We start from the raw sequence: 25,869 nt of genomic DNA on the forward strand, positions 1-25,869 counted from the left end.
AACTCAGGGAAGGGCCAGACCATTCCCTCATGAAAACACTACCTTCTCTTAGGTACCTTCTCCAGATTCTTCTGAAAGGCAAGCCGACCCACTGGGAACAGGGGCTGTGGATCACTTTCCAGGAACCTAGCTCCTGGCCAAGCCAGCTCCACTGGTCCCCCCAGCCAGGCAATAGACCCCAGCAGTGGACAAAATGTTTATCTAGTTCAGGCCTCCCCCAGATGGAGCTGTGCTCCTGCCTCAGAACCCGCCCTGGATGAAAGTCTCCGTCTGACACAGATGAATGGATACCCCGATCGTGCGTGGCTCATGACTTTCATTCACTCGGTCCCCTTACAGGCACGCACAGCTTTTCATCTTCTCTACAAAATGCAATGGAAAGTGAGGCTAAATCTCTAAAGAATTTTTATTGGCCCCGCCTGTCATTTACTTTGGCTTCATAAATCAAAGAGACGTCAGGCTGCAAAATACAGGCAGCCCCCTAGTAATATTCCATCAGGATGTGCTGTGGGCACTGTATATTGTACTTACTGGGTCAAACAAACACCTTTTCAGCTGTCTGTGAGTCCGGGTATTGGGTGGGGGCTTTCTTTCCAGTTAGTTTCACTCCTCTGGTGACACATTAAGGGAACTGGGCAGTTCTTATGCAAGGTAACTATTACTCTTTTCAGTGTTTTCCCCATTAGCTTGACCTAGACTCAGAAGCAATTTTTCAGAGGCCATAGGATAAAACCAATTACCCCTTCGGCCTCCTACACTTACCCCTGCAGGAAGACATAGGACACAGTGGAAGGTCCGACCCATACTCAGCCTAATACTGAACAGGTTCACTATGACACATGACAACGTCAAAGTACTCCTGGTGATTTATCCCTAAACGGATATTCCTGTCGACTTCAATTCCTTTCTACTTTTAGTTTTTTTCTGAAGAATTGCGAAAGTAAAACACGCTCATTTTCTAATATTGCCTGTTTACAGAGGTGTGTGAGTAAAACATGACCATTATTTTGATGAGAAAACAAATCATCCCATATAGAATATTTTACAATTGCTTTTTTTCACTGAACAATAAACTAAAGTATCCTCTAGAATGGGGAACCTGGGTGGCTCAATCAGCTAAGCGTCTGACTTTGGCTCAGGGAATGATCTAGTGGTTCATGAGTTCAAGCCCTGTAGCCAGCTCTCTGCTGACAGCTCAGAGTCTGCAGCCTGCTTCAGATTCTGTGTCTCCCTCTCTCTCTGCTCCTCCCCTGCATGCACTTAGTCTCTCTCTCTCTCTCTTTTTTTTCTCTCTCTCTCACTTTCTCAAAAATAAAAACATTTAAAAAATTAAAAAAAAGAATCTTCTAGATCAATAGAGATTATCAACTCATTTGAATTCCTTCTGTGTTTTCCATATTTTGTTTAACCATTCCCCTGTAGGTGATATTTAGGGTGTCTACAATTTTTGACTCTCATGAATAATCCAGCTATTAACATCTGTGTTTTTTGTTCAAGTATTTCTATAGGATACATACTTAGAATTAATTATTTTCAAACGTTTATTTATTTTTAGAGACAGAGAGAGAGAGAGAGAGCAAGAGCATGAGCAGGTGAGGGGCAGAGAGAGAGGGAGAGGAGAGGGAATCCCAAGCAGGCTCTGTGCTGTCAGAGCAGAGCCTGATGGAGGGCTCGAACTCATGGACCATGAGATCATGACCTGATCAAGAGTCAGACGCGTAACTGACTGACCTACCTAGGCACCCCTAGAATTAACATTTTTGATGAGAAGAAACTCCCACTTCAAGTATTGGGAAATGCCACCCACTTCCCAGTCAAAGCCATACTTCTTTGTTTTCCCCAATGCCCTGGAAGAGAACCTATCTTCCCACCTTGTTGCACCTTGGATATTATGTATGATTTACATGTTTTGCTAGCCTGAAGGGCAAAACTGATATTATGTTGTTTTAATCTGAAGGTGTTTGATTATTAGGGAGATTGAGCGTCTGATGCATCTATAAGCCTTCCTTCCTCTGTATGTGCCCTTAATAGCATGGCCCTGCCTTTTGCTCTTAGATTGTTTCACGTTTTTATGCTTCACTCAGCCAGACCTTTGTTTTCAAAATAATATGTCTGGTTCGTGTCTTGCTTCCAAAAGCCTGTCTTTGACTCAAGATTAGAAACTTCTTTGTGCCTGTCCATGTTCTTAGTTGTAAGGGATAGCAACCAACTTTAACTCAGAAAAGAGATTTATTAGAAGGATGCTGGATATCTTAGTGAAAGGATGGGGTGTTTGGAAACAAGTTTGGGGGGAAAAAGTCAGAGTGGAGGGAAGTCAGAGAACCAAGAACACAGCAAAATGATACCACGGGGACAGCATGGTCACACGCGGGTCCTTGTCCCTGGATGCTTCCTGCCAAGAGGCTGTTCTCTTGATTCTGCTGCCATTGTCTACCCTAGACCCTGGCTACTGGATGCTGCTCTCCCACCAATACCACCCCCACCACAGCACCGCCATTGCTACCAGCACCTACCAGCACCATCTCCGTCACCACTGCCATTAGAGGGAATTCTGAACTGTCCCGATTCTGCGCAGCACTGCTTTCAGACTCCGTGATCTCAGTGGGAATCTGAAGTTTTCCACACGCAAGCTTTAGCTGTCAGGAGTCAGGGAGAGTAATCTAACGTTTGGATTGCTTGTGGGGAGATTGGTATCCTCATTAAGCCTTCCCATCTAGGAACACGGTGTGTGTTAAAACCAGCCACATTTCCAACAATTTTCGTTCATCTGAAACGCAAGTCTGATTTTTATTCATTTATACGTGTTTCTGTTTCCTCTTTGTGTTTTCAAATGTTATCTGATATTTTTTTCACTCATCCTAATATGAGTCATTTTAATATGAAGTTCCTTTTCCTTGCCTTTCTGCTCTATGTTTGGCTAGATGTCCTTGGTTTTATCGTTTTGTTCACTTAGCAATGAATATTTTGGGCATGTGGCATGGTGGAACCCATTTAAAATGTCTAAGAAGATGTTTCGTTCCAGAATATTCTTTTATAGATGTACTATCTTTCCGAATTTTTGAGAGTACTAATTAGAGTTTTTTAGTTTGTTTTGTTCCCTGAATGATCTGTATGCCCACTGTGTCTATTCTACTATCGGCCTCTTCAGTCTTCACTTTGTAGACTGTAGACGCTAACCTGCTTTATCTCCCTGGTGCATCCCTGTTTGAAAACTAGGTTGGTTTATCCAATGTGGGTATAGTGGTCCCTTGCCCAGGAGGCTTTTTCTCTGATTGAACTGGGTGCGTTGGGGATCTGGGCACCTGGGCCAGGCCAACAGCCTCCCCCGGCGAGCGAGGGAGAGTAGGTGTTTAGGCTGAAGGCACAGCTACTGAATGAGTTCAGTAGTGTTGAGGTCAGAAAGCAGGAAACTTCCTCTGGGCCCACCTGCCTCCTTTCCAGCCCCTCTGGCTGACCTGGGGTGTGCCGGCTGCAGAGGGGAGACCCCTTTTCCCGTATCCATTTGTCCAGAGGAGCTGACAAATGGCTTCCTCTGAGTTCCCACTTTGTGCTGGTGATTTTCCATCCCAGTCTCTGGCCTGTGCCAGTAATAACATTTCACACTTGTCTGACACCTTTTCTCTTCTGAGCTCCAAGCATTTTACAAGCAAACAGTTACTATTATTGCCCTCTGAATTCTGATGGAAAAGCTGAGAGTTACAGGATCAAAGCTGCCGCAGTTGGGGGTGAAGGTGAGGCTCCCAGACAACCTGACCTGCTCCCAGTGCAGGCAGGACTGACCGAAGAGAGCACCCTGACCCCCGGGGAGAGGGGGCCCTAGGCCTTTAAAGAGGTCCTCGTGGAGAGGTGGCTCCGGGGGAAGGCTATCAGCCCTGGCTCCCTGGAGGCCCCCTCAAGGCCCTCTCATTCCAGTGGGAAGCTGGGGCCTTTGTTCTTTGCAAGTGACAGCAGAAGAGAATGGGGCTTTTGAAGCCATTCCCTGAAGGGAAGTGTGGGTGGATGTTTGTGGGGTTTTCTGGGGGATGAGAAGACTCACAGAAGCTGCCGAGGGTCCGTCAGCTCGCGATGAGGAATGAGGAGCAGATATTTGCTGTGTGGCCCCAGACAGGAGATAGGATTCAACTACTGAAAGCTACCTGAGGCCGGGTTTCGCTCTACAGAGGCCCTGCTGAGACAGTGAGCTGCCTAAGTGGGGTGAACGTCTGCTCCTGGTGGAGCCTCAGTGGAAGATTCTTCGGCTCTCAGTGCGGATGTGCATCAGCACGCGGGGCTCAGGCAGGGTGACACATAAGACCTCTTCCACCCAGACATTGGCATCCTAAGATTTGACTCTCACCCTCTATCCTCCGGGTGCCAGAAGCTCTGAGGCTGAGACCCTGAAACCCTGGGATGTGCTACATCTTGCTGGATCTGAGAAGCTTCTGGCTGTCACCTCCTTCTTTTATTCAGCAAACCTTGATTTGGGATCTGCATCTCCCCTCTTTTGTAGGCAGCTTTGCCCAGTGGCAGCTAAGGATCCAGCTGGAAGGAACCACATGATTTTCAGCAGCCAAACAAGGCCCTGTTGACTCAAGTTATCTGCTGAGTTGGAGTTGAGAGTTAGCAGTGAGTGGAGGGAGTGGTGTGTGTGCTGAATTCAGCTGCTCCCAGTCAGGTGGCTGGAAACTGGCCTTTATTGACCTGGGAATACATCTATTTAGGGAAGGATTCAAGGCACCATGAGGATGGAGGGGACACCTAGCCAGGTAGCACCTGAAAAGTGGCCATCTCCTACCTCACAGAAGCAGGAGGAGGCAGGCAGCTGGGGCAGACTGGCCTGTGTGACTACAAATGTGTGACTGCATTTGCTAAGCAGATACAATGCTGAGCACATCTGTATATGTTATAACCCAGTTAGACCTTTCACGACTGAGTGATGGGTCTTATAATTCCATTTTACAGGTGGGAGATTGGGGGTTAAGTAACCAGACCAAAGTCTTAGCACCAGCTCCAAGCAGAGCTGGGATGTGAACCCAGTTGTCCTTGTCTCTGAGGCTCTTTCTCCTCAGTAACTGTCTTGAAGTTAAGTGCCACTAGCGGGGTCCCACAGACCGTGCCTGACAGGCCTGGAGCCTTTCCTGGCGAGCAGAGCCCTCCCGGGCCCCAAGTACTCTTTCCCAAGGGCTGGCTGCCCCATGAGCCCCGGGCAGCTCCTCGTGGGTCCGCCCCTGAGCCTCGCAGACACTATAGAGAGCTCTGGGCCCAGGCCCAAGCACAGCAGGGCAGCCCTTGTCCAGCCCTGCGGTTTGTGATCTGGCCATTCAAAACTGGCTCTGAGCAGGCACTTATCATTCTTCCGCGACCACCCAGTCAGCCCCACGCTGCCTGGAAATGAAGGCCGAGCTGCCCAGGCCAGCGGCTGCTCAGCCCTGGGCTCTGCCGCTCCCGCCTCTGTCCGCCACCCCCTCTGCAGCTGGCCCAGCCTGCCCAGCCCGGGGGATGCCGGAGCCCAGAAACAGCAGGGCCTGAACGTCCCCCACCAACCACAAAGGGAGATTCACAAATCAAAGGGGCCTGAGAAGACAAAGCTGTCACATCAGCCCATCATGGAGCCGGATCTCAAAATAACGCCGGGCCAGAGGCCTGCCAGCTGCGAATCACCACCCAGCCAGAACAGCCACGGAGGGCCCCCGGCCGTGGGGAAAAACACCTTGGTGGCCAGCTGGCTGCTCCCGGCCAGACCTGGGAGGTGCGGGTGTCTGCCGGGCGGTTCCACGCTTCATGTCACGGCGGGGGTACCGGGAGCAGAATTGGGGGGCAGGAAATGGCCGCAGTGATGGCTCCTCTGCCTCTCCCTGAGGACTGTCTGGCTCCCTTCATCCCATCACCTGCTCCCAGCCTCCACGATGAAGAGGGCGAGGCTGCCACAGCCTTCCAGGTCATTCTCTAACCCGACCGTGGTCCTATGCTGCTGGCCCTCTTCTTCTGCGGCACTGAGGGGAGTCGAGATGCTGAAATGCGTTGAGCTGAAATGATACGAGGCCTGTGCCAACTTGTAGACCTCAGGTTCAGCCTCAATGTTCTGGGTCCCTCACTGTGCGCCTCTTTCCCCTCAAGGCTGATGGCCCGCGGCACGGACAGGGAAATACGTGCACGTGTCACCATCTCCCTCTCCTAGTTTAAGAATTTCCCTGACGTTCCTCTTCCCAATTGTCACACCATCCTGGACCCTTGTTCCTTCCTGCACCTTTTACTTCTGCTGCCTTCAAGCAATGACTTCTGCTTCCGTAAATATGAAATGGACAGGATGACAAAACACGTGATTCCAATTGTGTTTTTGTTACTAACTCCTTTCTTTTTCCCAGGCCTCCTTTCTTCATTGCTGGGATGACAAGGCGATCTCAGAGAGATGTATTCTAAAGGTTCAGGGGGCCAGAAGATGGTCTTTAGTGGACTCAACATTACTTAGGAGAATGTGTTTGATCTTGCAGAAAGGACGTTAATCTAAAGAAGGGTAAGGAATCCCTCCTTGCTTCTCTCCCTGTGAATCGTCTTGCTGCCATTTCTTCACTGGTTTTCCCTACCCACTCCCCCACCTGGGGCTACACACTGGAAGAACTGACTTTGGGCACCTTGGTGATCAGGCAGAGGGGGGCAGGGCATTGATTTGAGTGAGGTTTCACTCACAACCATGCCCCAGACAAGTGACCAGGACCTTCTTCACCTGCAGGCAGAGTCCACCTGTCCCCAGCCCACAAGTGAGCAGGTGGGGGATGTGAATTACAATGTCCTTTACAATCTTGGCTGGCCCTTTCTATCCGCATGTAGCTCCTCTCTGTGAGGCTGACAGGTGATATTCACATAATATACAATCAACAAAGTGGACAATTGTGTGGTGTTTCGTGTATTCACAATGCTGCACAACACTCTGCTCTCTCTAGCTTCCAAAGTCTTTCATTACCCCATAAAACGCCCCATATTCACTAGTAATCAGTTTCCATTCCCCGCTCCTCCCAGCCCCTGGTAACTTCTAATCTGCTTTCTGTCTCTGGATTTGCCTATTCTGTATAGATCATATAAATGGAAACATACAATGTGTAACCTTTTGCGCCTGGTTTCTTTCACGTAGCAAAATGTTTATGAGGTTTATCCCAATTGTACCGTGGATCAGTACATCATTTCTTTTTTATGGCTGAATACTATTCCAGGGTCTACATAAACCATAATTTGTTTATTCATTTATCCCTTTATGACATTTAGGTCGTTTCCATCATTTGGCTATTATGAATAATGCTGTTATAAAACTTCACATACAAGATTTTGTGTGGACAGATGTTTTCATTTCTCCTGGGTATATGCCTGAGAGTAGTCATATGGTAATTCTCTGAGGTCATATGGTAATTCTTTGTTTAACTTCTTGAGGAGCTGCCAAAGTGTTCTCCAAACAGCTGCACCCTTTTACTCTCCCCCCAGCCATGCAGGAGAGTTTCAATTCCTCCATATCCTTGCCAACACTCATTATCATCTGACTTCGATTATAGTCATCCTAGTGGGTGTGAAGTGATATCTCATTGTGGCTTTGATTTGCATTTCCCTAATGGCTAAAGATGTCAAGTATCTTTCACTGGCCACTTGTGCATCCACGTTGGAAAAATGTCTACTCAGATACTTTGCCCATATTTAAACTTTTTAAAATCATTACACTCTGGGAGTTCTTTACATATGCTGGATACTAGACCTTTATCAGATATGTGATTTGTGACTATAGTATTTTCTCTCACTTTATAGGTTGTTCTTTCACATCCTTGATAACGTCCCTTGATACACAAAAGTTTTAAAGTTTTTTGAAAAATTTTTTTTTAATTTTTTTTTTAACGTTTATTTATTTTTGAGACAGAGAGAGACAGAGCACGAACGGGGGAGGGTCAGAGAGAGAGGGAGACACAGAATCTGAAACAGGCTCCAGGCTCTGAGCAGTCAGCACAGAGCCCGATGCGGGGCTCGAACTCACATACCGCGAGATCATGACCCGAGCCGAAGTCGGACACTTAACCGACTGAGCCACCAGGCGCCCCAGTTTTTTGAAAATTTTTTAATGTTTGTTTATTTTTGAGGGGCGGGGGAGGGGCAGAGAGAGAAGGAGACACAGAATCCAAAGCAGGCTCTAGGCTCTGAGCTGTCAGCACAGAGCCTGACACGGGGCTTGAACTCACAAACCGTGAGGTCATGACCTGAGCGAAAGTCAGACGCTTAACCGACTGAGCCAGCCAGGTGCCTCATAAAAAGTTTTAAAATTTTACAAAGTCCACTCAACCCAGTGTTTGTGTTTGTGTTTTGATAGCGTATCCAAGAATCCTTTGCCAAATCTACGATCATGAAGATTTTTCCCTATGTTTTCTTCTAATAAAGTAATAGCTTTAGTTCTTATATTCAACTCATTGGTTGATTTTGAATTAGTTTTTGTATATAGTGTATGGTTGGGTCTAAATTCACTCTTTTGCATGTGGATATCTCGATGTCCCACTCGAATGGGTGTTTGGATGAGAAAGAGAGCTTGTAAAGTAATTTCTGTACCAGAGTTCCTACGTTTTGTTTTGTTTTGTTTTGTTTTGTTTTGTTGGTTTTTGGTTTTTTTTTGTTTGTTTGTTTGTTTGTTTTGGTTTTTTTTTTTTTTTTTTGGTTTGGGTAAACACAAGTGTCTGCATAGAAATACATGCAGGTCGCTTCACGTTTTTTCAAGTTCATGGTTGTTACATGAATTAAATTCGATAGTGTATGCAACACTTATCCAGCACTGATCCAGAGTTCAGTGGGATCTAATAGTGGCAGTTACAGTCAGTTTAGGGGATATAAATTGTCAGATTCTTACACAGGAAAAAAAAGTTTGAGAATCCACCTCCTCAGGAGATTTTCTCTGTTTCTCTCTGAAGCAATGGCCGCTCCAAAGCCCTGTCCTATATCTCATCTCACACCCACCAGATGTACTGGTGACATCGCCCCTGTTGCTGGGTCATTTGGGTGGACAAGGCCAGCCCTCAGAGACCTTGCCCTGGGAAAGCAAGGCTGCTGCCCTGGAGCATCCCTAGAGACCACAGTGCCTTGCTTCTGACTGTGGGCTCAGCCCTGGCTGTCTCCCCATTAGTGGAGGACTGGTTCTCAGAAATCACCTCCACGCACATAGCTGTTCATCAGCAGCAGGAGCGTGCTGTCCTGAGAACGTGATCTTCCGTGGGTCCACAACCCAGGAACGGGATGCCAGATGAGTCTCAATGGAGCTGAGAGGCTCAGTAGTCATTATCATAGGTGGCCACTGTTGGGGGTGATGGTCCCCTCTCCTGGACTCCAGCTCCTCGCCTGACCAGCGATAGTGACTACGACTGCTCCTGTTCTTCCCACTGATGTTATGGTCCAGAACTAAATGTTCTCACTTTCCCCTTCACGTCCTTCTTTATAGCTGTCTCAACCCATCATTCTGGAGTCACAGCACTGGATGCCCCAGACCAGGGAGCCCTCTGCTTTCTCCCCTCTCCTGGGCTCCTGCCTGCCTTCATCCATTCCTCTTCTGCTCAAGTCCATGAAGCAACTACAGCCTTTCTCTTACAGGCATCTTCACGTCTTTTGTTTGCTCTCCCCAGGCTGAGTCCTCCTGGCCACACCTCAGTCATGAACTGACCCAACTACCCAGTCATGAACTACCCAACTACTCAGAGCTGATATTCCGTGCGTTCTGTGCTGCTGGAGAAAATCAGTGTGTGCCCAGCTGAGCCATCAGAATCCCTTCACCACCTTGGTTACCTCCAATCTTCCTTTTTGCTCTCACCTCCTACCTTGCAGCCCCGAGGGAAGAGGGGAAAACTCCCCTTCCACTGTCTCCTACACACTTCCCTGTGCCTCCTGGGGCTTTGCCTTTGGGGGGCCCTTCCCCCCCCCTTGTAATTTTCTTTATTTACCCTTTCCTTGCTGGTTTCTGCTTCACCCTTCCTTCTTACAAAGAAATGAGTTTCAATTTCCTTCCCCCTGCCCCCCAATTACTGCTTGGATGCTCTCTCTTTTCTGACCAAATATCTTGTTTCCCAGCCTCATGCCCACACCCCTCCTCTGTCCACTGGCTTCCACCCCCCTGTCCCCAGCAAGCCTGCTCTGCTGGGCTGAGGGCTGCAGCCCACAAGCTGAGTGAGCACCTTGTGAAAACCAACCCACAGGATACCTTTCAACCTTCAGCCTCTGTGACTTCTCCGTGACACCGGAACATGCGAACCATTTCCTCCTTCATTTTCAGGATGCTACTTGTTCATCTCTCCACCCTCCTGGAGCACTCCTTCCCCATTTCCTTAGCAGGCCCATTTCTCTGCTGGTAACTTAGATGCTGGGTCTCCTCCAGACCTGTCCTTGTCTGCCCTCTCTCCTGCACCTGTCCGAGCCTCCTGGCACACCTTGTCCACTCCAAGGTCTCCTGTGGTCTGGGAGACATGGAGGTGGGTGTTCCCTTCCTAGCGCTCTGTGGGTCACACACAACCTGCATGGTGGCTGGGCTGGGAGGGTCCGCTGGCTCTACCAAGGATGCCATGTAGACTTTGGCCTCTGGGAGTCTGAGCAGAGGACCCTCTGGAGAACAGAATTCTGGGGATATCCTCAACTCTTGCTGCTGTGCGGCTTGTGGGGCAGCAGGGTGGGCACCGCCCGGGAATGTGTCAGATACGCAGAGTCTCAGCCCCTCCCCAGGGTCCTGACCCAAACACGTGCATTGACAAGGCCCCTGGCGGCTATACGTGCACAGCAGAGCGGGACAGGCTGCTGGGACCTACGTCAGGCAGAGCAGGGGAGAGTCCCAGAACTCAATTTCCTCAGATGCTTTGTCTCCAAATAGAGGTCTGGTTTCCAAGAGAAATCTGATGGAAGGAGCCCTATATTATTTTCTGATGAGGTGGAAGCTTATGCTCAGTAAACAAGACGGATTCTTGTTTGAAAATAACTCTTGCCCCAGCTTTGCGGGCTACCAGGGGGAATCAAATTAAAGGGAAAACAGTAGCAGTGTAGATGTGTGGCTGTGCCAGAGGCAGGCAGATTGCAGGCTCAAACAGCCTGGGCCTGATAACAATCTGGGGGAAGGAGGTGAAGGGGGTTTTCTTTGAGGGGCTGGGCGCACCCCTAAATTCCAGCCTCCAGGGTTCCGCTTCTTCCCCGACCCTCCCCACTCAGGCCCTCAGGGCCAATATGCATACCCTTTGCTCACTAAAACCAGGCCTGTAGAGCACACGGCTAAACACGACCAAAATCAACCCTGGCTTTTGAGTCGTCTCCTGAGGCCAAAAACAATGGTCCCTCCTGCTGCACATTAACAGGGCGGTCTGGGTTTAGCTGGTAACTCACCCCGACGCCAGCCCTGCCTCCATAACCAGCAACCCCCCGGCCAGGCAGACAAGGCCAAGGCTGTTTTGCAGGAAACAAGAGCTCCGCTGTGGGGCCTGCGTGCTCTGGTTCCACGCTCCAAATAAAGATGATGGGGACGGGGAGGAAGTGAGTTGGGACAGCCCCAGGCTCAATGGTTTCAGGCAGAATTGAGAAGCCTGAAATAGAAAGCTCCTGCCAGCGCCCGGAAAGGGCCGCGGGATCTGGGCTCCAGAACAGTCCCGCAGCCGCAATCCGGGGCCTCTGCTGTGACCAGCTACCATCTTGTGACCTCCTCGTACGCACTGATCCCAGGCCAGTGGCCTTTTGTCCTTTCTCACTGGGTACCGGTCACTCACTGTTTAGCTCAGGTCTTAGCTGTCACTCTCAGGAAGGCTCCCTGTCCCCCCAGGGCTGGGGCCTCTGGCATCTTAATAGCACTTGGGTCCGCTAGCTCCTGGGGATGGGGCTCTGTCACAACCGCATCTTGCCTTCACTTGTAGGGCCACTGTGGTGGGCTCTGAGGCATACTGCTGGTCCCCCTTTAAGGGAGGCTTTGCTACTGCCGAGCTGCCAGAGGTATGGTTAGTTGACAGCCTTGGCTGCTTTCTCGCCTTATCACACTCTTCCTAGGACAGGCTCTGTCACCACTGAGCAAGGTGGTGATACCAGGGCATAGCTCTTCTCACTCACTGGGGTCTCCTGTATGGCAAGTGTCTGCTCCAGAGCCCCCAGGAGCTGGTGGAGACTTGGTCACTTCTGCATCCCAGGCTGACCACTCCCTGACCAATCTTCTGCCCTGGCTACCTTCACAAACGGTACTCCCCAGCGAAACGTTTATCGTCTTAACTCTGCCTCCAAGCCTGCTCCCCAGAGAACCCAGTTGGGCTTGTCTGGCAGGGATGGAGCTTTGGAGGGCCTCAGAGAAAATAAAGTGGGAGAAGGAATGGATGGATGGATGGATGGATGGATGGATAGGTGGATGGATGATGAGCTCAGCACAGCATGTCTGTCCCAGCGTCCCACAGGCCCAGGGAAAGTTCTGGGCCTCAGTGCCCACTTTGGAGAAGACCTCATGGCCTGGAGGACCCTATGAGGCGCTTGCTTTTGAGGATGCGGCTGTTGAGATCTGGAAGGAAGGTAATAAAACAGATGCAGGGAGGCCAGCAGCAAAGATGACATGGACGTTGTGGCCAAGCTGGAGCACACAGAGCTGTAACCCTCGCTGCAGACCATATTCCCACCTCCTGGAAAGGGAGTGAGGAGCCAGGCTATCATCGAGCCTCCTTTCCTGCTTAGGCTGCCTGAGGCACACACTCCCTGACAACAAGGTTGCAGGATGCCTGTGGCACATCCTGTGGCCAGAATCAACCTCAGATGGGTCTGTGTCCCCACTGGGAGTGGCATAAGAAAGGCCGGGAGAAGGTCTTGACCCACGGGCACCTCCCTGCCTGTCTTCTAAGGCCTAACACATCACCATTCGGGAGGCTTGTTTTTGTACCTGCAAAGCTTCACTTTTGGGGGGCAAAATGCTGAGGACATTGTGCAGCTTTAGGACCCTGATCCGGCCTTAGAAAAGCTGCCTTAGGCTTCAATGCCGACCCCTCATTCCCTCCCCTGGGCTGCTAGCCCCATGTTGGGACTCCATAGCAGTGATGTCCCCTGGGCTACAAGTTTGCTGCACAGCAGAGTCTTGATCAATTACACGCCTGCCCCTTTCAGCTGAAGCTCCCTCATTTCTCTCTCTCCTCACCTGGCACTGCCTGGCACAGTGAAGCTCATCTAATGGAGAATGGGGTGGAGTCAGACCCAGGGGAGCAGGAGGTAACACCGTCAGTTAAGGCTCCACGTTGAAGGCTGGTTTACTAGGTGTTGAGGGAACTGTCCAATTTTTTTCACTTAATCCTCATAGCAGGAGGTCAGTGCTGTTATTGTCTCCATCTCCTGAGGGAGGACTGAGACACAGAACAGTTAAGAACTTGCTTGGAGTCACACAGCCTGGGGGTCAAGACACAGCAGGAGAGGGAGGGCTCCCTGCAGGCTGATGCTGGGTGGCCTGCAAGGGCTCCAGCTGTACGTTCAAGAGCGGTTTGTCCCCTTGCCCCATCCAGCATGCATTGTCCTAGTGGATTGTCACACAGGCCCAGGAAGCCTGGCATAGATGAGAAAGAGCACTTCAATCCGGGGCATCTGTTTCCAATGATACGTCCACACTGTGTGTGCCACAGCCAGACCGCCCTCCAAAGTGTCAGCTTCCAGTGCTGCTCCCTGGACGTGCCTTCCTGGGTCTGTGCTGTGCTTACGGGCCCCATCTGCCTGGTTGTCCCAAGGAGGCTGAGGGTATGGTGTGGCGCGGTATGTGACGGGAGGCCTGGGCCTCGTATAAAAGCAACCTTAGCCCACTCCTTGTGTTTAAGCTGCCAGGCCCCTTCCTGGAGGACATGGGCACAGCACCACCTTAAATTTGTGCCTAAGTGCTTGTGAGCTGCAGTCACTCCCTCCACGTTTCCTGAATCCCATAACACCTCTGGCATCTCCCTTTTATAGATGAGGCAATAGACTCTGAAATCAGGTGACTCTCCAAAGGCCTCCCAGAGGGCGAGCAGGACAGCAGCCAGGATTCGGACGCAGCACACGTTGTGTGTCTGAGGCTTATTGGTAAGGTACTCAGTGTCCCCAAGTCAATCTAGACCATTCTCACTTGGGTGAGAAATTTCAGAGGCATGTGAAGGAGCATCCAAAGAGCCTTGAACCCCATGCACATGAGGGGCCATGCCCCAGCTGCCGGTCCTGCCTACGTGTCCCATTTGTCCTGGGTGTTTCCTGGGGCCATATCTTTATGCATGGGAGGGGGTGCAGAGGGAGGACCATCATTGGGTCTGGATATTAGACAAACCACTGGCAGCAGAGGGATCTCCAGGGAGAGGCAGAGGGGCTCAGAGTCTGTGCGATGCACCAGGCCCTCACATAGATGCCCTTGTCCACATGTGCAAGAGGCTCCTAGAGTCCCTCTGACAGGGAGTCTTCACGTGGCCTCCCTCAGTCTTGGCTTCCTCCTCTCTAGGTCTGGAATACAGGGCGCCTGGGTGGCTCAGTCGGTTAACTGTCCAACTTCGGCTCAGTCGGTTAACTGTCCAACTTCAGCTCAGGGCATAATCTCACGGTTCGTGGGTTCGAGCCCCACATCGAGCTAGCTGCTGTCAGTGTGGAGACTGGAGCTTGCTTTGGATTCTCTGTCTCCCTCTCTCTGCCCCTGCCCTACTTGCACTCTCCCCAAAATAAATAAATACTTAAAACTAATATATATATATATTTAATAATAACACCTCCTTGCAAGGTAGGAGGATGTGAGGCATGGTATAAACTTTAAAAAGCTGCAGATATAGTAACTATTACTATAATGAGAAGCTGAGACAAGTATGGGGGCAACATTCAAGTATGCAAAGTGAGTGTTGGTCTTTAGAGCAGGGATTTACAAATTTCTGGCCAGGGGCCTCATCCATACCTTGCCTGTGGCCAACGTCAGGAGAACCTTCAAGGGTCCTAAGAGACTTGGCTTGGCTTCTATGATGCACTGGTGAGATGCCATCTGGGCTTTTATTGAGCCAGTCAGTAGCTGTAAGCCAGGCTGTAAAGCTGACGCTGGGCCTTACCTTGGACATGTCTGTATGGGTGGGTCTGGTCCAGGGGGCGCCCTGGGGGCTCTAGAGAGGAGGTCGGCCATGCTGGGAGGAATGGCCCATCAGTCATTTTTCATCATTTCAAGTGACGACAGGCTGCCACTAGCTCTGCCCAAGAAGACACAGATGACACAGCCCAGTCCCTGGAGGCCCGTAAGTCAACAGAGGCCTGAGTGTCTTGCCTGCTGTTGGCGAGGTTTCCCTGAGTCCTAGGCGGCTCCTCCTGGTTTCCTGTTCCTTCTTTGGGGCCTAGTAGGCCCCTTCTTTCTGCATCTTGGGCAGAGGGGCTGGGAGAGTTCAATTTCTACTTCTGCTCGGAGCCTCTGGCTTAGGCCTGGGTTAAAGCCTTCCCTGTGGCTGCCATTCTCCCCTCCCCTCCAACATTTTGACTAGTCCTGGTGGCCTGCCCTCATCAGAGAGGTTGCCATGCTGGGCCACATGGAGCTAAGGAGGAAGTGATTGGCAGTTTCACTAGCTTGTTGTGGGGTCAGGAGGCCTGGGTTACTCTCAGACAGAAGCAGCAAAAGGCCAGAGAACCACACAGAGGGCCACAGGTGTCCATGTGATAATGACAGATGGCACTTGTCATCCCCCAGTTACAGTGTGGAGAAATACAGCTCAGCGATCCAGAATGTGAGCTTTGATGAGGCAGGACCTGGATTTAAATTCACAGCGTTTCCAGCTGCGTAACTCGTTCCCCGAGCCTCAGTGCCCCCATCTGCCAGCTGGGGAGAACATTTGTCTCCCAGTGCTGTGTATGGGTGTCCTGTGTGGTTAAGAGAGATAAATCCTTTACTCAAATGTCTGAGCCTTGTGTGCAAAGTCGTGGGGAAACCATGGGATCAGTACCGGTGTCATGGCAGGTATATGGTTCATCTCAATCCTTAGGATGGAAGGTGAGGGATTATGGTACCCATTTGACAGATGGGGTAAGTAAGGAAAAGACGGCTATACATACGATTTGCCCCAAATCTAACTGTTAGTAAGAGGCAGAGCCAGGTTTGGAACCATGATTTAACTTAACCCAAAGTCTGAGCTGCTGTTTACTACCTTTTACGTGATCTCCAGGAGGTGTGGTTTTGTGTACCTGATCCTCAGAATGCTAGTAGAATTGGGTTCCTCCGGGGTGAGACTTAGAGCAACAAGCTTGTTTTGGTACAAACCCAGCCATTATTGTGCACTTGAGAGAGATGAGGCGGTATTACCTTCTCCTTCCCCTCACGCCAGCTCCACCCCCACCCCCACCCCCAAATCGAGGCGGCTTCTAACAAAGATACATATAATAATATTATGATACCACAAAAATAACAAGCCAGGCCTAGGGGAAAATCAGTAAATGGAGAGAAGCAAGACTAGGTAATAACACACATATATCAACTGTGAGGACCAACTTCGGTGCTATAAATGAGCTTTGAGTTTCACTCTGAGCTTTGGCAGCAAAAGAGAACTTTGTTGATTACATCATTCTCATGGTCACAAAGAGAGCCCACCAGTTGCTCAGGAAACCAGAGGTTTCCACAGTAGAGCTTGGCAATGTTCTTCTTGTGTGGCACTTACACAGGGGCTTCTAGAACTTTCTAACCACAAACACAGCAATAGGACTCCCTTGGCCACCCCAGAGGCACTTCCTCATTGGAAGCTGAGGCCTCCGACTGGACGAGGTTTCTGCCTTGCTGCAAAGGGGGAAGGTCTGCTCCTCTCCTGCAGAACGCACCCAGACAGCTGGTCAATTCCGTTCAAACTCCATCACTGGATTTGGGAAGTTATCTAGTGGGGAATATCCATCCGAAAGGCTGTTTGGCTTCTAGACAATGACTGTATCTGTCCCAGAGGATCCTCTTTTCTAGAGACATTCTGGCTTCATGGACACCCGTGGCAGCACCCACACAGAAGCAGGCAGGAGATTCTGATGTTGAACTTGGCTACAAAGGGCTGAGAGGTGGGCTTTGGGGCACATGGGGCCATGGTTGGAAAAGCGATATTGTTGGTGAACCAGTTCATACGTCCTCTTGCTTCGCTCTGGCCACCTCAAAGGGAAGTCCAAACATTTTCTCAGCAACATGTACTTAGCTGTGTGCCAGGGGTGGTTCCATTTGACCTTTCTTGAGGGTGATGCCACAGAAAGATTCCTCTGAAATGCAAGTCTGTTTATTCCAGACTCCAGAGGGTGTTCCAAGTTCAAATGCCCTGCTCCAGTCTACTCTCCTGCCCTTCCCTAGAGGGGCCTCCGTTATGAACCCGAGAGAGAGTGAGGGGCTGCCTGGGCTCTTTGCTTGAGCAATTCTCCAAATTTCACTTTCAAAATAGAAGTGTGAGCAAGGAGGGTAGCAAATAGTTCCTGAGCACTCAATGTGTTTCAGTAGGATGGCCAGCTATCCCAGTCTGCCTGAAGCGGAGGGATTTCCCGGGTCTCTAAAACCGGGACCACCCAGGCTCTGTTGCTCCCACAGAATTCCTGCCAGGCAGGAACTGTCACTGTACATTGCGAAGGATAAAACAGGGGCTTTGAAGAGGCCATCTGACCCACCTGCGATCCCCATGGTCGCGTTCTTTCCACTACCACATGTTGTCACTCCCGAGGGGATGGGGAGACTTTCAGATGCTACTAAGAAGATGAATCTAAGTTCTCTGGGAACTCCCAGATTTCCCAGGGCTGCTCCTGTTTGCTGGTAGGAAGGATGTTTCTTCCCTTGACCCCATGTTTCTATGGAGAAGGAATCCCCCCAATAACACTCTGGGCCTTACCCTTCTTCCCTCGAGGCTCAGAATGGGAATTGCCAGGCTGTGCTCAGACTCCCTTCTCTGTCTTGAGATTTTCCTCTTGCAGAGAACAGGTGTTCTGTGCACTCTTGGCCACATGGGATTGGAGAAGAAATGTCTATAGGCAGGCCCATTTTGCTGCATATCTAAGGGCATCTTCTCCAATCAGCTTTGCTAGTAATAGAGGTGACATTTGACAGCATTTGGTATGACTCCTCTGTTTATCTCCTGATGGATGTGTGAGAGAAGTACTATATTTTGAACCCCCATGACTTAGGGAATTTTTTCATCTGTCCTGAGACCTCTGGCAAGATTTGTGTGTGCAGACCTTTGCAACTCATCCCAGACACCCCATGGAGACCACAACCTCCTTCCTTAGAAGAGAGGAGTCCAGTGCAGGAATTGGTGCGAGTCCTATGGGAAGCCCAGGAAAATAGATGCTGAGCCAGGGCCTTGGGGCCAAATCCTCCTGCTGCTCCCAGAAATAGGAAGGAATTGACAGCCCATGGTGTTGCTCAAGAATGCAAGGGCTTTAGAAATTTCCTCCCCAGAAATGCCATGTGGCACTGCAGGAGATCTCTGTATCTTTTCTGCCCCAAGACATCCTGCCCCTCTAGTTTCTGGCTGGAGCCAGAAAGAATTCTGCTTTCCTTCCCCTTCCCTCCTCCTCACTCTGCCTGGAGATCCTGAAATCAAAGGGGACCTCACGCCTGGCTTACACTTATCCTGATTGGTACCCCAGGCTGCCCAGCTTTGCATTTTCTATTTTCAGAGGGCTTAGGTTAATCTGAAAGTCCTGCTAGAGACCACCCACCTCCCTTAAACAAACAGCTCACCTTTCAGCCCAGAACCAACCTTGCTGCCTGGGATGTTTGATAGGCCGGGTGGCTAATTAGCCCTAACATCTGTGCTGCTTTCACAGGCATCAGAGCCAGAAAGCCGGGTCGGTGGAGCCACTTCTTCTGAAAGCCATTTCTTTGGCCAGGCTCCCGGCTCCTGGAGAGTGAAGGTCAAAGCTGAGGAAGCATGTGGAGGCGATAAGCGCCGCAGACTCTTGGTTGGAGGATGGACATACAGAGCCAGGAATGCTCCAGACCACCGAGTCACACATGGGGATCCTCATGCTTCTCTGCTCCAAGATGCTCCTGGGGCAGGGATTGAGGGCTAAAGGTCAGAAGGAGCTCAGAATTTGTTCGCAAGACTTCAGGAGCTTCTCCTGGTTATCATCTAAAGAGGAAGTCACCACCTTGGGCTAGGAATGGCATGTATGGGGTATGCTGGATATTTCTGATGTCACTCCTATGCGTTTGTCACTCCATCATCTCATCTTTGCCCCTGCAGGGAAGCTGTAGAAAGAGACTTAAACTGGGGCGCCTGGGTGGCTCAGTCGGTTAAGCGTCCGACTTCAGCTCAGGTCACGATCTCGCGGTCCGTGGGTTCGAGCCCCACATCGGGCTCTGGGCTGATGGCTCAGAGCCTGGAACCTGCTTCCGATTCTGTGTCTCCCTCTCTCTCTGCCCCTCCCCCGTTCATGCTCTGTCTCTGTCTGTCTCAAAAATAGATAAACGTTAAAAAAAAAATTTAATTTAGAAAGACACTTAAACTGACAAAATCCCTGGGCTTATCTGTGGGTAGGGCAAGCAAGTGGGGAGTAATGGGGAGTAATGTTAAGGAACAGAGAGGAAGCCACAGTAGGAAAATGAAAAAGCAGTTCAGACCCTAGGGTTCAGGCAGGGGAACCAGGGAGCCTGGGTGCATGTAGGTCTACGAAAAGCTGTTTCAAGGCTCAGCTGGATGGTTCTTATGTGGGGTGTCTCATGTCATTGCAGTCAGACGGTGGCTGTGCTGGAGTGTCTGAGGGCTTAGCTAGGCTGGACATCCAGGACAACTCACTGACATGGCCAGCTGTTGTCATGGGAGCTCAGCTGAGATTGTCACACCTGCACCTGGTCTCTCCATGTGGCATCAAAGTGAGCTGCTAAGAGGGCATCCCCCAAGCAAGTGTTCCAAGAGGCCCAACTGGAAGCTGCGAGGCATCTTTTGGTATAGTCCCAGAAGTCCTTGAATATTATTCCCCCCACACACTGTACTGTCACGTGGGTCTGCGGCCAGTCTGTTTTCCAGAAAGGGGATTAGACTTCATCTCTAGATATGAGGAGTAGTAGCGTGTCCCTCCAGGGAGGGAAGGACAAGATGGTGGCAGTTTGGAATCTTTCTGCTCCTGGACTTGCCAGGTAGAATGTGGAAGGCTGGCATGAGGGGTTTCTCTGGGTCCCGTCTGATGTTGCTGTTGGCTACAGCGATAATGGTGAAGATACTTCACATATGTACTTTACAAGTGACTTTCCTTGCATGAGGTGAGTCTGCTGCCATTGGCTCAAGCTCAAAGCCCGCTCGTCCTGGCAGGAGATGCCCTCGCTGGATTATGCATCCTCTTGCCTCAGCCTCTCCAGCACTGTCAAGCCCTGGTGGCTTCTCTCCATGCCTCTTGGGCAACAGGGTCACTCTTGGGTTCTGACCCGGCTCTCTTGCTCCTTGCTTGATGCCCAGCTCGCTGGCTTTACTTCCCGATGGCTCAGTTTTTCCATCCTTAGTGTGAAACAAGGCAGGACGGGGAAGCAAGAAAAGGAGTCAGAGAAAGCAAAACCTCCCTGGGTGGTGCAGAGTGGGCTTTGGGAATTGCCAAGAGGCAAACAAGGCAGCCATTTCTAGCTGGCCCCACTGGTCCCTCCCTGGCTGACTTTGGGCTCCTCCTTTCTAGGCTGCTGGTCCAAAGGGAGCACAAATCAAGGGCTGCTGGCCAGATTCCCAACCCAGGACAAGCTCTGAACTTTCAGTTGTGTGTGGAACCTGCAAACTGCACCAGTTTCTGGGCAGTGGAAATATGAAAAGTAACACTACCAAAATGCACTTAACTCACTCAGGGGCACACACACGCGTGCGTATGTGTTCATGCGTACGTGTATGTGTGTTTAATGAGTTGGTCAATAATTTGAAACAATTACATTAATAGGCTGTTTGCATTTACCATTCCTACTCCAGCCCCCACCCTACTTCCTCCAGGTCTTAACCATCTGGGGTTGGCCTTGGCTAGTAGTGGGGTAAACACAGGTGAAGACCATCAATCAGTAACACTGAATGTGACAGCCAGTCTGGAAATCATGGGCACAGATGCCAACAGCATTGACGGCTGGCCCCTCAATGTCACGTATTCGTACCTTTCTGGGACCCTCGTCTTGAAACTCTGGAGAACATGATGGTCACGCCGATGAGGAACCACACTATACCTGTGGTGGGGGACGACGAGGGCTTCATCTGTGGAGGGTGTTAGTTTGTCTCCCAAAAAGGAGAGAAATGGAATTTTCACCCCAAGAAGTAAGCCCTGGGACAGGACAAGGAGGAGAAAGCTGACAACATACAAAGAGGATAAAACTCTGAAATATGACTTTCCTCCCCCCAAAATGTAGCCCGGGAAATGCCACCCCCAGTTGCCAACATGAATGCTTAGGTGCAGCCTCGGCTGAGGGCCAGAAGTAATAAAATGTAAAATACACGCAGTCCAAGTCAACAAGCAGAGAGAGTCAGGGCATGCGGTGTGTTCCAGTCTGACCCGGAAGATTCTGTTGGGCACCAGTTCCTACAGCCTCCTCCCTTGCCAGGTCTTTCCCATATTTCCTCGGTGAGGTCTCACAGGGCCTGGAATAGGCAGCAGCAGGGCATCTCACAGCTCTAGGGTGAAGAATTGGAGACTCAGCTAGGGGACGCACGACAGGGTCCTAAGTGTTGCTCAAATCATGGTGTGCCACTAGAGAAGTTAGCAGCCAGAAGCAGGCAACCCCCGTGGGTTCTGTGAGCTCTGGCGAGTCTCTCAGCTCAAGAGAGAAATGTGGAGAGGGCTGGTGTCTATGGATGCTCCACACCTGGGGAAGCTTTTAAAGCCACTGGGGGGCAGGGGTGACAGCTCCCCTCTTACCCTGATCCATGAAAATGGTCTGAGTGTCTGCAGAGTGGTCCACACTTGGCTCTTTAGGTCAGTGTTTCGGTTATCTATTTCTGTATAATAAACCACCCCAGAACTTAGAGACAAAACATTTTGTCATGTCCTTTCATGAGTCTGTGGGTTGACTGGACTCAGCTGGATGATTTCTCGCTCATTCACGGTCAGATGTCATCTGGAGCTAGAGTCAAATGAAGACTAACCTAGGCTGGACATCCAAGGGGGCTTTTCCACTCTTGTGCCTGGTGCCTGGGCTGGAGTGGCTAGGACATCTTGGAGCTGGCTGGGAATCTTTCCCTACACACGGCCACTTCTTTTGGCTAGTGTGGGCTTCCTCATATCATGGAAGCTCCAGGATAGTTGAACTTCTTCCAGAATGTCAGGCTTTCCCCACAGCAAGAGTTCCAAGAGACAAAGGCAGGAACTTCAAGGATACTCATCACCTAATGTGGGAAGTCACACTGTGTCACTTCCATTGCATTTCATTGGTTACGTTGGGTGAGGCCAGATTCCGTGAGGGAATGGATTAGATGAAGATGTGAATACTGAGAGGCATGATTTATTGGGGGAGGGGTGTCGTAGAGACCAGCTGTCACAGGTAGAAAGAGAGAATCTAAGATTGGGAAGGTTTGGAAATCTTGATTCCTTCTTACACTCACCATAGAGCCAAAACGACCGATGGTGGGGGTCGCCTGATTCATTACCTCTGATTGACAGATGGAACTTCTGGAATCCTGAGGGTTCCGGAGCCATGTCTGGATAGACCCCTGATCTATGGGTCATCCCACTATCACTGTATTCTGAAAGGCTCCTCAGACAACTCTGTTCCTTGTTTTCATGTGTCCTACTGTTCTGTTTCCATAGAAACTCAGTATTGGTCCTTGGCTCTTTATATTTTGTAGCGATTTTCTCTTCAATTGCTTTCATTGTCTGCAGCTTCTCATCTGTCTTCTCAATCTATGGAGCACAGGGTTGCCAGAATAATTGTCATCCGATGCTGCTCTTAGCCTCATGTTCTCATATACACATGAAATACAATTCATATGTATTCACCACAATTCACCACAGAATTCACTCTTTTAAAGTTTACAATTTGATGGTTCTTAGTATAGTCACAAAGTAGTGTAACCATCACTCCTGTCTAATTCCAGAATATTTTCATCACACCCCAAAGAAAGCGTGTACCCATTAATATTTACTTCCCATTCTCCCCTTCCCCCTAGCCAATGCCAATCACTAATGTACTTTCTGTCTTTGTGGACTTGGACATTTTGGACATTTCCTTCAAGTGGAATAAACACATGGACTTTTGTGACTGAATTCTTTCACTTGGTATGTTTTCAGGGTTGATCCATTTGTAACACGGATCACTACATCACTCCTTTTTTACGGTGGAATCATATTCCAGTGTATTGATATACCACCATATTGATGCATACTCGGTTGTTTTCCACTTTTTAGCTGTTATGAATAATACTGTTATGATCATTCATATGCAAGTATTTGGGTGGACATGTTTCATGTCTCTTGAGCATATACCTAGACATAGAATTGCTGGGTCATATGGCGATTCTATGTTTAACTTTTTGAGGAACTGCAAGCCTGTTTTCCAAAGTGGCTGCACCATTTCACATTCCCACCAGCCAAGTGTGAGAGTCCAGCTTCTCTGCGTACTCACTGACATGTGTCGTTTTCTGTATTTTGGATTTTAGGCATCCTAGCGGGTGTCAAGCAATATCACATTGTGGGATTTGTTGCATTTAAGAAAGGGAAATGAAAAGATACAAGCGTAGTTGGTCCAAATATGAACAACTTTGGGATCATGAGGGCAGAGTTGCAATCCAAACGCTCAATGGGGAGAATTCTGGCCTGTTTGCATCATCAGGTCTAAAGTGTCCTTCCTTGATGGCACAGAGCTGAGCCTGACGGCTCAGAGTCGGGTCTCACAGACTCCTTTCGAATCCTTACAGCATTGACTTCCTTCAAAGGAGCCAGAGTCCCAATCGCTTTTACTTTTTTTTATGTTTATTTATTTTTGAGAGAGAGAGAGAAAGAGAGAGAGTGGAGGAGGGGCAGAAAGAGAGGGAGATAGAGAATCTGAAGTGGGCTCCATGTTGTCAGTGCAAAGCCCAATGTGGGGCTGAAACCTACGATGTGAGATCATGACCTGAGCTGAAGTCGGACACTCAACTAAGTAAGCCACGCAGGTGCCCCCCCAATCCCTTTTAACAGAACCAACTGACCAGCATTCTCTTCACTGTGGGTAGGACCTGGCCCACTGAGGACTTGACATTTTGTGGAGGCAGGGGCCTCACTGATGCATTTGAGCCAATAAGAAAAGAAACCAAGGCAGGATGCTACATGAGTAGGCAGATGTGGGAGGACCAGCAAAGCAAATGCATTGACCTTGAGGCAAGTATTCTGGGTTCTCTTGGGCTCCTCTCTGGCTCAGCTGACACATCTCAAAGGTGAGCAAATGGGACTGTTGAACTTTAAGCTCCCTTCCAACTTTATTGCATCTGAAAGAAGAAAATCAATATTCTTCGCCTGTGTTAGTTTTCTAGGACTACCATAACAAAGCACCACAAACTGGGGGGCTTAAAACAACAGAAATTTATCTTTTCACAGTTCTGGAGACCAGAAGTCCAAAATCCAAGCACCAGCAGGGCTGTGCTTTCTCTCCTGTTTTCTGGGGGTTCCCAGCAGCCCTTGGTGTTTCTGCAACTGCCTACACAGCTCCGGTCTCTGGCTCTCCTGTCACCAGCTATGGTTTTCTTGTTTCTGTGAGTGCCTGTCTCTGTGTGCTTCTCCTCTTTTAGGGACACTGGTCATGTTGGATTAAGGGCCCGCCTTACTCCAGCATAACATCATCTTAACTTACATCTTAATTACATCTGCAAAGACTCTGTTTCCAAAAATGGTCATATTCACAGGGTCTGGGAGTTAGGATTTCAATATATCTTGTTAGAGGACACAATTCAATTCACAATACTGCCCATGGCCCAGTTTCTCTTACTGTATTTTTTTATTCTGCTTCTGGGTCCAACACAAGTGCCTTCTTTTTTTTTTTTTTTTTTTTTTTCCTATTCCCCCCAACGCCATCAAAATCCCCGAGTTGGGTTCCTTCAAACTCCACCATGGTGGTGCCTTTCTCAAAGCCCTCATGGCAAAAGCCATAGACTTAGCCACCATCTAACACCTGTCACTAAGTCAGACCTTTCTCTGAAGTTCAACGACATGGAGTCTTTGGACAGTCTCTTCTTATCTTCAATTTCAGAAAGTTTGCAGTCCTTCCTTGCACTGACCTTGGCTTTTTAGCAGGTAGGGAAATGTAGAGTTGCCTAGAGAAGGATGTGCAGTTGGTTCTGTGGTTTGCATAGAACAGAGTGTTCCCCCAACCACTAGCATGCCTGAGACCATGTCAATAACGTCGTTTCTCCACCCCGCCCCAAATCTATTGTATCAGAAACTCTGAGAGAGGCTCAGCATTGTTTCCTAACAAGTCTTCCGGGTGATTTGAATGCACACTGAAGTTTGAGAGCCATTGGCATACAGAAGTACTTTATATTTCTTGGAGAGGTTGATAAGTCAGAAGACAGGGAATGAAATGCAAAAGACGGAGAGTCCGCAAGTGATGAGCGCTAGCCCTGTGCTGTCTGGAGTATAGCAGGTCCAATACGAGCTGGCCTGGCAGGAACTGTCCGTAGGGACTTCCAGACTCTGGGGGCCTCAGAAAAGGCAAGCCTGGTCCCAGTTGTGCTGCCACGGTGAGACAGCTCATCATCTCTACATGGGGGGAGGATCTGAATTCAGGGATGAGATGTATCAATTTTTCCTTGCTCCGAATCTCAGTTGCAGGTGCCGAGGTCTGGTGTGTTGAAGTAATTACAAAGGGCAGGAAACCCCACCCTTTCCCTAAAGATACAAAAAGTAAGCCTCTTGAAAGGCCCTATTCAGGCATTTTTTTTTTTACCTGCAACTGAAATGTTATGTTAACTTTTCCAACAGAATTTATTCTTTTGTTCTTTTTCAGACCCATCAAAATCCCTCAGTTTAGGGATTTTA

Source organism: Panthera pardus, unplaced genomic scaffold (assembly GCF_024362965.1).
Source record: "Panthera pardus isolate Hobbes unplaced genomic scaffold, ASM2436296v1 HiC_scaffold_22, whole genome shotgun sequence".
NCBI lineage: Eukaryota > Metazoa > Chordata > Mammalia > Carnivora > Felidae > Panthera > Panthera pardus.